Source organism: Homalodisca vitripennis, chromosome 1, assembly GCF_021130785.1.
Source record: "Homalodisca vitripennis isolate AUS2020 chromosome 1, UT_GWSS_2.1, whole genome shotgun sequence".
NCBI classification, from domain to species: domain Eukaryota; kingdom Metazoa; phylum Arthropoda; class Insecta; order Hemiptera; family Cicadellidae; genus Homalodisca; species Homalodisca vitripennis.
Window position 1 is genome coordinate 86,444,463 of NC_060207.1, and position 12,149 is coordinate 86,456,611.

Genomic DNA, 12,149 nt, shown 5'->3' on the forward strand with positions numbered 1-12,149 from the left:
TTAAAGCTCTTTTTATATACACTTGTCCAAAGATTTACTGTACACTATACATTCAATTGTACACTATATATTCAGATTTACTGTTCACTATACATTCAATTGTACACTATATATTCAGATTTACTGTACAGCTAATCAGAGTGTCCCAGAAACTTCTACCAATAGAATTATTCCTGAACCAAAGGCAAGCCAAATTATAATTTCAAACTTCAATAATTAGTCATATAGCCACCATTTTGTTTTTTTTCACTTAACTGTTTATATTTAATAACGGATTGTTTTAATAACAGGTTCAAATTATGTATATACCTTTACAACCTTAAGATCTCATTACATAAAAGATTCACTTCGTATAAGCTTTATTTTCAATCAATCAATCATTGAAATAATATTTCTGGTTCTATGCATCTTTACTACGAGTCAAAAATAAGAGAATAACAACAGAAAAATTAATTTGGCCACATAAGTTCTGCCATCCATTTGGTTAATCAAAGTACACCTAAGCTGAGGTATAATTAATTGTAAATTGATTTGACCTTTTTTAAATTTTTCATTAAAGATTTCACTCTGTTTTACAATCTTGAGAGAATGGCCGTCCTTAAGTTTGACACTTCCAGATACAAGAAGTGCACGTGTGATTAATATGACGCACAATAGTTAAAGATTAGTCAGCAGCATAGGCTACAACAAGGCGGTGATTTTACAATTTTTGACCATACATCATAACCCTGTTCTAGTTTGTCTTTTCTTTCTTGAAAAGTGTCCGTTACCTAGAGAGTATAATATGCCACCCCCACGGGCATGTACACTCAAACACTTGTTTTATTAGCCTACCTGTATTTCTTACGAAATGTTATCAATTACATTTACTATACATTAAAAGTTCTGTATTAATATAGGAATAACAACTGAGAAAAATGAAACATAACTTAAATAAAAATATATATACACAGTTTTACAACTTAAATCGATATTATTACTCGACCTTATTACTCCATTCTACGGATTTTTGTGCAATGTTTAGTCTATGGAGCTGTTCCATTGTGCAGATGATCCAAAGTACGCGTAATAGTGCATACGATTAAAAAAATGATAATCTAGTTTCTACTGCAAATAGTTATGAGTAATTACCTAAGGGCAGGTGTACTGAAAAATTATTTGTTTGTAATAAATGACAATCAAAATAACTTGTCATTTCCATTCTTTATTTGTTCGATTTCATAAAAACAAATTTTAAAATATAATTATTGAATTAAATATGAAACAACATGAAACAAATGTAATTTATTATGTTTCAATACATATTTAAATGTCAATAAAACACAATAAAACCATAGGTTTAGTCGTATGTAAAATATTTGTCGAGTACAAAAATATTTCGCAGAATCATTTAATTTGTTACACAGAGGTGTGTCCATTCGTAGGCCAAGTTTAGGGCCACCCACAAAATTCTGCAAAGAACAATTCTATAGTCTACAAGTAAACTCTTTTGTCTAAAATACGAGCCTAAATTATGTGACGGGAACATCGGAAAGTAAACAAAGTTATATTAGTTTTTAATATAAGATAATTAAAATTAGAAAAAACACTATAAATAATTTAATTATAGCTTCATACACAAATAACAATATCGAGAAACATATTCCATTGAGTTTTCACGATTGTATTAAACTTGCACTGATAATGCTCAGTGAATATCCCTAGACTATCAGTAGATTTTCCATTGGTGGGGGCATCCAATAAGCAATGCCTGTATAATAAAAATCACACAGTATAGTTACTTGAATAACTGTGTATTAACAACAATAATTACATTTTACCTTCTGTAATATTCCGAAAATCGACTTTTGTCCTGCTAAAGTAACAAAATAACCCAGCAATGTCAAATCAAATCAAAAATAGCTTTTATTTTCACAAAATTTATAACTGTACATACAGCAGTAAATATATTATATTAAAGAGGAAAAATAACAAAATGATGGTATTTTATAGTTTTATTATATTTGACATGAATAAACTTAAAACACAATAATAAAAATCTTATATCTCAAAAGAATGAATCCATACATCGAAAATAAGAGAGCTAATTAAAATTAAAAACAGCATTTATCAATAGTTTCAATATGCCGTCTAATTACTGTATAATTAAGAAACTTAAAGGGAAAAGAGCCTACATGGGATGTAATGAACTTTGCATAAACTCAAAGTTGAAAATTTTAGGTTTATGTTTTTTATCTTGAGCAGAGCGTTAATTAATTTTATAAACATATTAATTGAAAGTATTAACTGAAGTACAATAAATTATGTATATGATTTAATTAATAACCAGTGATATTTAGAAAAAATTATAGGGCAATGTGTGCGAAAGGGAGGAATCCCAAGGTCTATGTTAGCTTTGTTCGTCGGAGCATTTATTATGTCATACTAAGTCTTATGGTAATTTTGACGAGAAAGTAGGCATATTTGAGGAACATATTATTAGTCGTTTATCAATACAATCGTAGATAGTAGCTTATAAGTGGCAGCTTCACAAACATCCAGATAATAACTATTATACGAGTATTTACGACTAAATTAAATCTCTAAAAGCAAATCTGCTTGTGTTGCTTGTTGAATGCTAGAGGGTGCTAATTCAGTGATTGGGCCATGTCCATGCGCTGAATAAGCATCCTCTTGGAATCGGGGTGTGCTAATTCAGTGCCTGGTTCGTACATGCGCCAAATTAATACCCCCTGGCATGACATCGAAGCCTGAGGGGGTGCTTACTCCAGAGGGTGCTAAAGCAGCGTCCCCATCTATAGAATTTTGATCGGTGCAATAAGACATCAGTTGTGGCACTGTAATTGATATAAACGGCTGGAAGTAGACACCTTTTTACTGAGATAGGCTATCTTGGTTCTATGTATGTACGAGTATACACGATTTTTTTAATCGAGTAAACCGTAAGTAGGTTTCCGAGACCTATATTTAGTGTAAATAGTGTATAAATACGCGTAATTGGAACCAGATATGCTCCTCCTACATGTGCAAAACGTAATATAAGGGACTGGATTCCGATTTTGAAAACTGCGTGCGAAGTCGCATGTAAGAGGCAACTGATTATATTAACTTTATTTAAACGACAAATTGTAATCTTTAAAACTGCTTTACTTTTATGAAATCTATTGATACAGGAAGTAAAACACAAGTACGTACAGAGCACAGAAGTAACTAAATGTTAACTGAAAGAACTAAACAAATACGATAGTCGTTTTACGTTTTAAAATATTATGAGTCAAGAGATGTGAAGCTTGTTTTTTTTACTTCATCTGATAAATCAGCAAAGTTACTCTTTAATTAAAAAAAAAAAAAAAAAAAAAAAAAAAAAAAAAAAAACTATCAAAGATAAGACCACTTGCTAATACGGTAACATGATCTAGTTGTTAGTATTACGAAAGGTTTGAAGTATTAATACACAGGCTGCTTGAAAACACTTAATTAACAACGTAACTCTAATAACTGCCTTCCTCAGTATTTTACTGTACACTTATTGTGTCTTTATTTAACGTACAACAATTACATTTATATCCAACATATTTCCCCCCTGCTTTGTTTATGTCAATCTCGTTGCTCTTTAATACAACTATGTTTTTGATTACTAGCTGTAAGCAATATTTTACAATAGAAGTGTCAACACTTTTATTCTTATCTCAATTTTTGTAAAGCGTCTTATTGCAGCCTAAATACTTTTACATATGAGAAGTTTTACTATAGTAACACCTATTGTATAATCTATTACAATATTGTGCTTGGAGTATATACAATATGCACAGGTGTAAAATTTTGTATCACTTATCAAATTATTGTATAGCTTAATACCAAATTTGTTCTAATGTGTCCTCATAAGGCTCAAATATATCGTCCATCACACAATGTGGCCTTTATGAGGCCGTAGTTAAAGGTATACAACCAACCCTGTTCTTTATACAAAATATAATATATAACCAATATGTATGTTACATTGCACTATTAAGAGCTCCAGTTCACCTTTACCTTGAATTCTTCAATTAGTATCGAAACAGACATACCACCAACATACATATATTTTAACCTACTTCAGTCCACGAGAATTTTGTCGGATGTCATGGAAATTTTAAGTTACTTAAACCAAAAGGGATAAATAGACAATAATGACGGTTTCGTTATCCAACGGCTCAACCACAGTTTTAACTGTTGCATTAAATATTACTAGTTGGAAAGAATATTAATAATCTTTAAGGGCGAGTTTGAGTTTAAGGTACTGTCTCATCAACCTGAGTTAACCAAACCTGAACCCTGAGTGAACCTGGGTGGTCCTATTTCACAATACTTTCTAAATTAGGTCCACCTCCAACCTACTATAAATCATGTAATTGCAAGGGAATATATGTCATTTGTATATACAGTGCCTCTGTATGAGGCTGATACTCGTGTATATATATATATATATATATATATATATATATATTATATATATATATATATCGTACACTACCGCACTTGTCGCAGAATAGTCGTATTAAACATTTATAAGATTAAAATCCAACAAACTTAGAACTTTCAACAAGCTTGATGTGAGCTGCAGAAGATTGTGACTTCAGATAATCCATTCATTAACACCACATGTTGCTAAGTGCAGTTAGCTAAGTCAAAAAAAGAAGACCATATTTTTTGATAACCAACATTTTTCTTATGATCCCCCTCCTATCATATGTACATTCTCTTCATATTACTAGGTTTAAATTTATAATACTGGATTTATTAATAGATTAAATTACTTATTAATTATTATGGTTAAATATTGATGGTGATAATATATCAAATGTATTGCAATGTGGAAGCTATAATTCATCTTAGATTTATTTAAAGCTACACATAAAACGTTGTATTACAGCTTAAAATGTATTAAAGTACTGTACATATCTCTAATATAACTATTGAAATACAAGTCTTGTTTATTAGTTCATTTGACAATGTTAATTTAATAGTTTCATCACCAATTCCCTTTTATAAATGATATTGAAAAACGCTCTGCAGAAACATTGATTCTTTGATTGTTTATTGTTTATTACATCAGCACAAACACAATCAAACAATTTATAAAAACACAGAGAAAGAGTAAATACCTAAATAACACAACAAATGACTCATAAACGCCTTTAAGATCAGACCATTCATTAGACAAGTCAGCTCAAAAGGTTATTTTTTAATACATAAATGTCTAGTTTACCAGACCAACTAATATGGACATCATAAATATATCCTTTTTGAGCAAATTGTATGACTCTGACAAAACAAAGATTTGAATCAATATAATTGAAATATGTGCAAAGCTTTTGTTTTAATGATACCTATTTAAAACACATATCTACAAGACTAACAAATATTTTAAAATACGACTTTAAAAATGTTTTTTATATGCTTGAAGTGATGATTTTGTATTACAATTAAAGGTAGCAGAATTATGTTAGCTAACAAAATAAAACATATACATCACAAATATGTTTTCTGCGTTCATAATAAACAAAGCAAGAGCAGTTTGTCTCTCGTTGCATCTACAGCAATTCACTTTCTACCGATTGAAAGTTTTACAAATAAGGTTATTATTAGGATCAAAACCTGTGATACTGCCTTCAACGCCTTTCTGCGCAGGCATGGCTGTTGAATGTGTTGCCCCAGTCCCAGTCCTGTGTGTACGGCGTAAGGTAGCGCATGCCAGCCGCTGCGCCGGGGTATCCAGCAACAACAACGGTATCGTACAGTCGGTGTTATGGTCGGACACTGTGTGTGCGGTCTCCGTGGCGACTCAACAATGGGACATAACGCCGCTGCCTTATAGATCGTTTGGGCAGGAGGTTAGTAGTCACTTTAAAATTTGACAATATCCTGATTTTAACGCCAATTTCAGGAGTTCGGCCCTCTAAATTGTATTATCAATCTAGGTGTGCTGAGTCGAAACATTAATTTATTAATTTGTGAACTTTAAGAGATCTTAAAACAAATTAATTCATTAATTAATCTTAATAAGGTCATTGATCTGCTCAAACGTAATTAATCTGTATTTTCCTTAACATAAGGAGCTCCATCAAAATCTTGATTCTAGTAAAGCCCAAAGAAAATTAATATATTTTAGTTTAATTTAGAACAATTAAAATTATATGAAATATATGATGTTTAGAAAAATGACATTAATTGATGTCCAGATTGTACCTGGAATAGATGAAGACATATTCTTGAACTAAGTAAAACTCAGCGAAAGCCCATAGGCTCTTGTGCTTTCGCCCCTTATTTTCCGTTCAACAGTTTTGAAGGAGTTGAAATAAAAACAAATTCCGTTCCGTTTAATGCAACGTTTTAAATACAGTTAGAAATCAAATAATTGTAAACATTTATCAATTTTTATAGGAGTACTTGTTTAATTTAATGATACAAACATCAAGGCAATGGTAATTATTTAGGAAAAATCCAAATCCAAATTGTATTAGACTGTAAGCTGGTACCCGCGATTTCGCACATGTATTTGACAATCGAAATCCTTATACTACTTATGAAAATCGCTTAATGTTATATAATGGTGTCCTATGACATTTTTCAAACGTAATTAAGCATACATCAGGTTTATATTATTTTAATAATCATGGTTAAGAAGAGAATCATAGTTTAACCTTATTCTGATATCATGTTTTGCAAGTATAGGAGCATTTCTGGTTAGAAGTAATTATATTTCCGTCGCTATAGCTGAATCCTTATTACCCCGACCAAGAAAATACAAATACATAAGTCTCGAAATTTACTTCGAATAAAAAGCATTTAATTCAAAATGCTTGGGGCATTTTGCCCTTGTCATATTCTAATCTAAGATATTTCCAGTGTTATAGTTCAGTTTGCCTCGTTGTCTCGACAAAGAAAAAAATCTATACAAACTTAAGTTTGAGAAGCCTACTTAGGTTAAAAGGTGTCCGGCCGTTGTGTCATCCACAGTTGTTTCAGTGGGTGCCTTATTGCCCCGATCAAAAAACTATATACTTATGTAGCTCTCGGAAATCTACTTCGGCCAGAAAGCGTCTACTTCCTGCCCTTGTATCTACTTACGGTCTAAGATATTTCAAGTGCCACGGTTGAGTTTACATTTTTATCCTGATGAAGAAAATACGATACATACATAGGCTACTTAGGACTGAACAGCCTAGTTCAGTCTGGAGGTAAATCCTTCATAACGCCTATCTGTTTTCTGTATAAGGGGGAAATCCTTATTAAGTTCATGTAACGTTTTAAAATAATCGCTTATAAGGGTTTTTATGAGGTAGAAGTTTTGTTTTTTTCCGAACTGTAGTCTGGGACTGAATGGATCGTTGAGGCATTTCTATTTTTTCTTTAAGTCACTGTTAATATGTCATATCACAATTTCAAAGAAGTCCACCACTTGGGAGTATCTTATGTGAAAACATTCATAGCTTTGCTTATTGAGATTTATAACAGCGTTTATAATAGTATTTGCAATTCATTAGATGTTTTTAATTCGTCACTGGCTCTATCTGAAGTAAAAGTTAAAAATTATCTTTAACTTTGTTATTTGCATTAAAGCTATGTTAACAGCTGTTTAGGGTCAGTTAGATTTGGATTATGGAACATAAATATTGTTATTTTTTCCAAATTCCGATAAAGATTTCAACAATAATTTACTAAAATAATTAGCCGAATTGGATGGACATCCGTTCTCAATATTAGCGCTTAGGAACACATTTTATATCACATTTAGCAATTAATTTGTATTTATAAGAAGACAGATTGGAAGGATAAGATTTATGTTGCATCTTTCAAATCCGAAACACGCTTAAACTGCCTCACAAGTGATTTATAATCACCACCATGCTGCTTTAAACTGTCCTATTGCTCTATTAATATTATTGCAGTAAAATAGTTAATTGGTCCTCATATATTGCATATAACTATCAATAATAACAATAATTGTATGCAATGCTGTATTCTATGACTGCCGGTTCTGACAGAGTGCAGGAATCATAGGTTACGCATAATACCTTGCGCACACATAATAGTATATTGGAATAAGTGATATATTTATATTTCCTCTAACGTCAATTCAGCAAATACTCATGGAATTAGTAAAGAATTTTGAGTTGATATATTACTATGAATAGGAAACTCTACGTTCTCTTTACTTAGATCCACAAAAGATGTAGTATCGCAGGTAACACTCGAGCACTCAACAATTTAAATTCAGTTATACCTACTTTTGAACTTTAATGGAATCCTTCCAATTTTCACATTCTATATTTACCTTTATTCTTCGTAAACATAACCTATATGACTTTCGCAAATTCCTGTTTTTGTTTCCTTACATTTCAAATTGTACACAGATTTACGGAAGTCTACATCTGTTTAGGACTTTCCGCAGCGAGGATCTCTGCTTTTGAGTTTTAAAAGGGCCACTCAAAGGAAAAAGGGCTAAAGAACATAAGTGGGACATCGTCAACCTACTGATAGTCCCCCCTAATGTATACAGGAGAGTCACTAAACTCGGGAGTTGTATCAGTTGGTGTCTGTCGGACCAGACAATACTACGACAGTCGATACCTACCCGCGACCCGCGTCCTGGTAATTGGCACTTGAATAGGTAATGAGTGAATGACAATCATACTAATTGACTCTGTGCTATACACCTGTAATTTAACGAGTTGGCTATTAATTTTACAACTTCACTACTGAATACTCTTCGTTACCTATGGTGATGAGTCGTAATGAACTGACCTTGAGTTTGTCCTTTAAGAATTATATGGAGCCTTAAATCATTTTATTCCTCTTTTTGTAGTAAGACTTTGTGAGATGTTTAACTTTAGGTGCAACTTAAACTGCATGCAGTTTTTTCTGGGAATTTGTTACGTATTTTCACAATCGATAAAATTAAAAGACACAAAAGATACATATTTGAATTTTGAATTTTGACAATATTTTGTTGTATAACCAATCATAATACAGAGAAAACTGAGATTCAAACTTCTAACATATTTTGTTTTCTTAACTAACGTATTAACTTCATAAAATTGTTATAGAGGTCGTAAAAAGCTTAAAATTTATTGAAATGAAAAAATAATTTTAAATTTATCTCCAACATTTCCAGGCGTGAATACAACTTTTTAAATAATACAAATGTTATTGTAACATGTTAGTTAAAAATTTATCATTAGAAAAATTACTTAATAGGTAATATGTTTCCGTCTGAAAAGCTATGATATGGTAAATTTTATAATTATACAATAGTGTATAAAGAATTTAGTTGTTTTTTTTAAGACAAGTGAATTTCGAATTGGTCCTAAGTCGTTGGTCACTATTTTATATTATTTTTTAATATATAACGTTTTTATAAGCAACTAAGTTCTTCTTTACAAAACCTATTTTAATAATTTGAGTCTTGAATATATTGTTAAATTCAAAGCACATTCGGCAATAGCTTTACTAATATTAGTTTAAGTAACAGTTTAAGTTCTCTATTACAATTATTAGAAGATGATAATAAGTAAGACGAACTCCTCCAACAAGAAATTAGTTCCCTATTTCTGGGTTCTATAATACTTTTGTTTAAAATTAAATTAAATTTTAATGAATTCCTAAAACAATATGGTTTGTAAAGCGTTTGATATTAATTGGTAGTTTATTACATATTCCAGCAAATATTTTGCATTTTTTCTGTAAGAATTAGCTAGAGGATGGGTTGTTGTGCAATATTAAATGTTATTATTAGTCTCGAAAGTGACCTACTGCGGGGTGGGATTTAATTTACGCGCGTTGTGAAGTCGAGCGTGGGAAATGCTATCGATCCCCGTAATAGAACTTTCCAGACAAGTATCAAACAATAATTTACATCACGATGAAAAAATCACACGTAATCTTTTAAAAATATTATCTGAAATTTTATAGCCTACTAATAACATAAGCCCATAAGGAAATGCAACGCTATTTTATATCTCATTTTGGTATTAAATCAGGAGTTTGAACTTGGAACTGTCAAAACAAATAACTGAATCACACTGATATTTATACAGGGAAGGAGACGTTTACATAAGGAAAGAATAATGTTTGGGAGAGGGTAAATCAGTATTGGAATGTGGTCCGTTACCGTACAGAGTGATGAAAAGAGTATATATCTGGATGGGTATGTGTATGAGTTTCCCCCCTATCAGAATTGTCTCTATCCTCATTATCCTAAGAATATAAAAGTGTCAAGGAAAGATTTAAGACCAAAAACTGCATAAAAAGCGAATTCAAGTGAGCGAATTATCCCACTATAGAATTGGCATAGCGATTACGACTGCTGCTCTTCCAAGAGTAGCCTATTACTATAAATAGTACTAATACCGTTTGTACTAAATATTATTTTCAAAACACCGAATAACTTCATCCTCCTCCTAATTCATAAAATTCTACTCCATGTGAACTATAAAACAGATTTTTGCACTGTTAACAAAGTGGCTTGATCCAACAATGAAGAAAACGTTCGTAAAATTAAACTAGCTGTCAGTCAACTTCGATTTCATCTTCTCGCTGGGAGAATTAAACAGTTACGATTGATTTTTGTGTTAAATTTGAAACAAAAGAACCTAGTTACGAAATCTTTCCTAATAAACAAAGTTTGAAAAAGTTAATGCTTCTGTATTTAGTTGTAATATTAGTAACTATAGAAAGTTTTATTTTGTTGAAGAGAGATCTTGAAATATTACTCTATTATGAAAAACATACATTTGTAACTGGATACTGCTGTTAGAAAGCTTATAATCCAAGTCTTTTGATAAACAACTGGAAGGAACGTGAACACATACTATACCATATGAACATTGTTTGGTGTGATAAACATGGCAACCTAGTAACTGATAAGAACAACTGATTATTGTCTTCAACATATCAGGCATGTTGTGGAATGCTTCTTCAGACAACGTATTTTACACCAAAATTGACAAAATCAGCAATGCACATCCAGTTGTGAGTACAAGAGGCTGAGCATTATCATGATTAGCCGAAAATTAACCGATAAATTTGACCAACTAGACTTGGATAATGAGAGAACCCTTAGAAATAGTTAAGAAGATAAATAACTAACAGAAAAGACACCGTTATATAATAGAAAATCTTGCAGACTATTACAAAAATATTGAAGGCTGATTAGTCAGATTGATTCAGCCAATCATAATGTAGCTCTGCAACCTTCCCTAACCAGTAGATGTGCATAACTGGTCCTACCTCTATTGGTTTAACAACTGTTAATAGAAAAAAGCTTTTCACAGTGAAAACAAAATATTAAAAGATTTCAATTTTGTGAGATATTTTCAAATCGGCGTGAACTGGAAATTTGATTGATTGTGTAATGTTTTATTCTTAGATGTCCACTAACAGGCATGAGCGTACAACTCCATCTCTGGATTATCTTCCACTAATTCACTGCTAGGGTACTATTGTGCTGCTCGATGTAATACATCGCTATGAGCGTATTGTACGTGTTGTTACCTAGATATACGCGGACACAGACAAGTCTATGATCATGCTGCAGGCTATTGATCACTTTGTACATGTTTAATGACGATCGGTGGCCTGATTCATGCACTGTACAGTGTACACCTCAGGAGACACGCGCTCACTCAAACTACTTAAGTCAAACATTGTTCAGTTTTCAAAAATGCACTATTCTTTATAATTCTATTAATATTATAGTGCGAATGTTTGTTATGATGTCTGCATATTTGGATGTTTATCATTTAACACCCAAAAATACTATTGGATAGATTTGGACGAAATTAGGCACGTATATTATTTAGGTTTAAGAATAAATTATAGCATTGTATCAATAACTATTCCAAATCAATTAGTTTATTCCAGACAATTCCAGATTTTGTGTTAATTAACAAAATTGTGAATGTGTACAGGTAGTGTACTCGAAATTGGTTTCCTTTGACGTGGTGGGACGGCATATTTACAATAACCGAAGGAACAAAAATCAGTGGGACCCTACGCTAACGTGATTCAATTAACCATTCGTTCCTTGAATACAATTTTAAGAAACAAGCGAGTGCAGTGAACCCAGCATTATACCAAACAGAATCACAAAACAATACATAGGCATT

At 31.6% G+C, this 12,149-nt stretch overlaps 1 protein-coding gene across 6 annotated transcripts in view; it reads left to right on the plus strand.

Annotated features, from left to right (window-relative positions):
• The first annotated feature begins 5,708 nt into the window (after positions 1 to 5,708).
• The window catches only part of LOC124366009 (osmotic avoidance abnormal protein 3), a 43,706-nt gene continuing 37,265 nt past the window's right edge, over positions 5,709 to 12,149 (plus strand). For all 6 annotated transcript variants that reach the window (XM_046822204.1, XM_046822213.1, XM_046822222.1 and 3 more), the window contains exon 1: positions 5,709 to 5,873. The gene's annotated coding sequence lies outside the window, so the exon portion shown is untranslated. The remainder of the gene's footprint in view (positions 5,874 to 12,149) is intronic.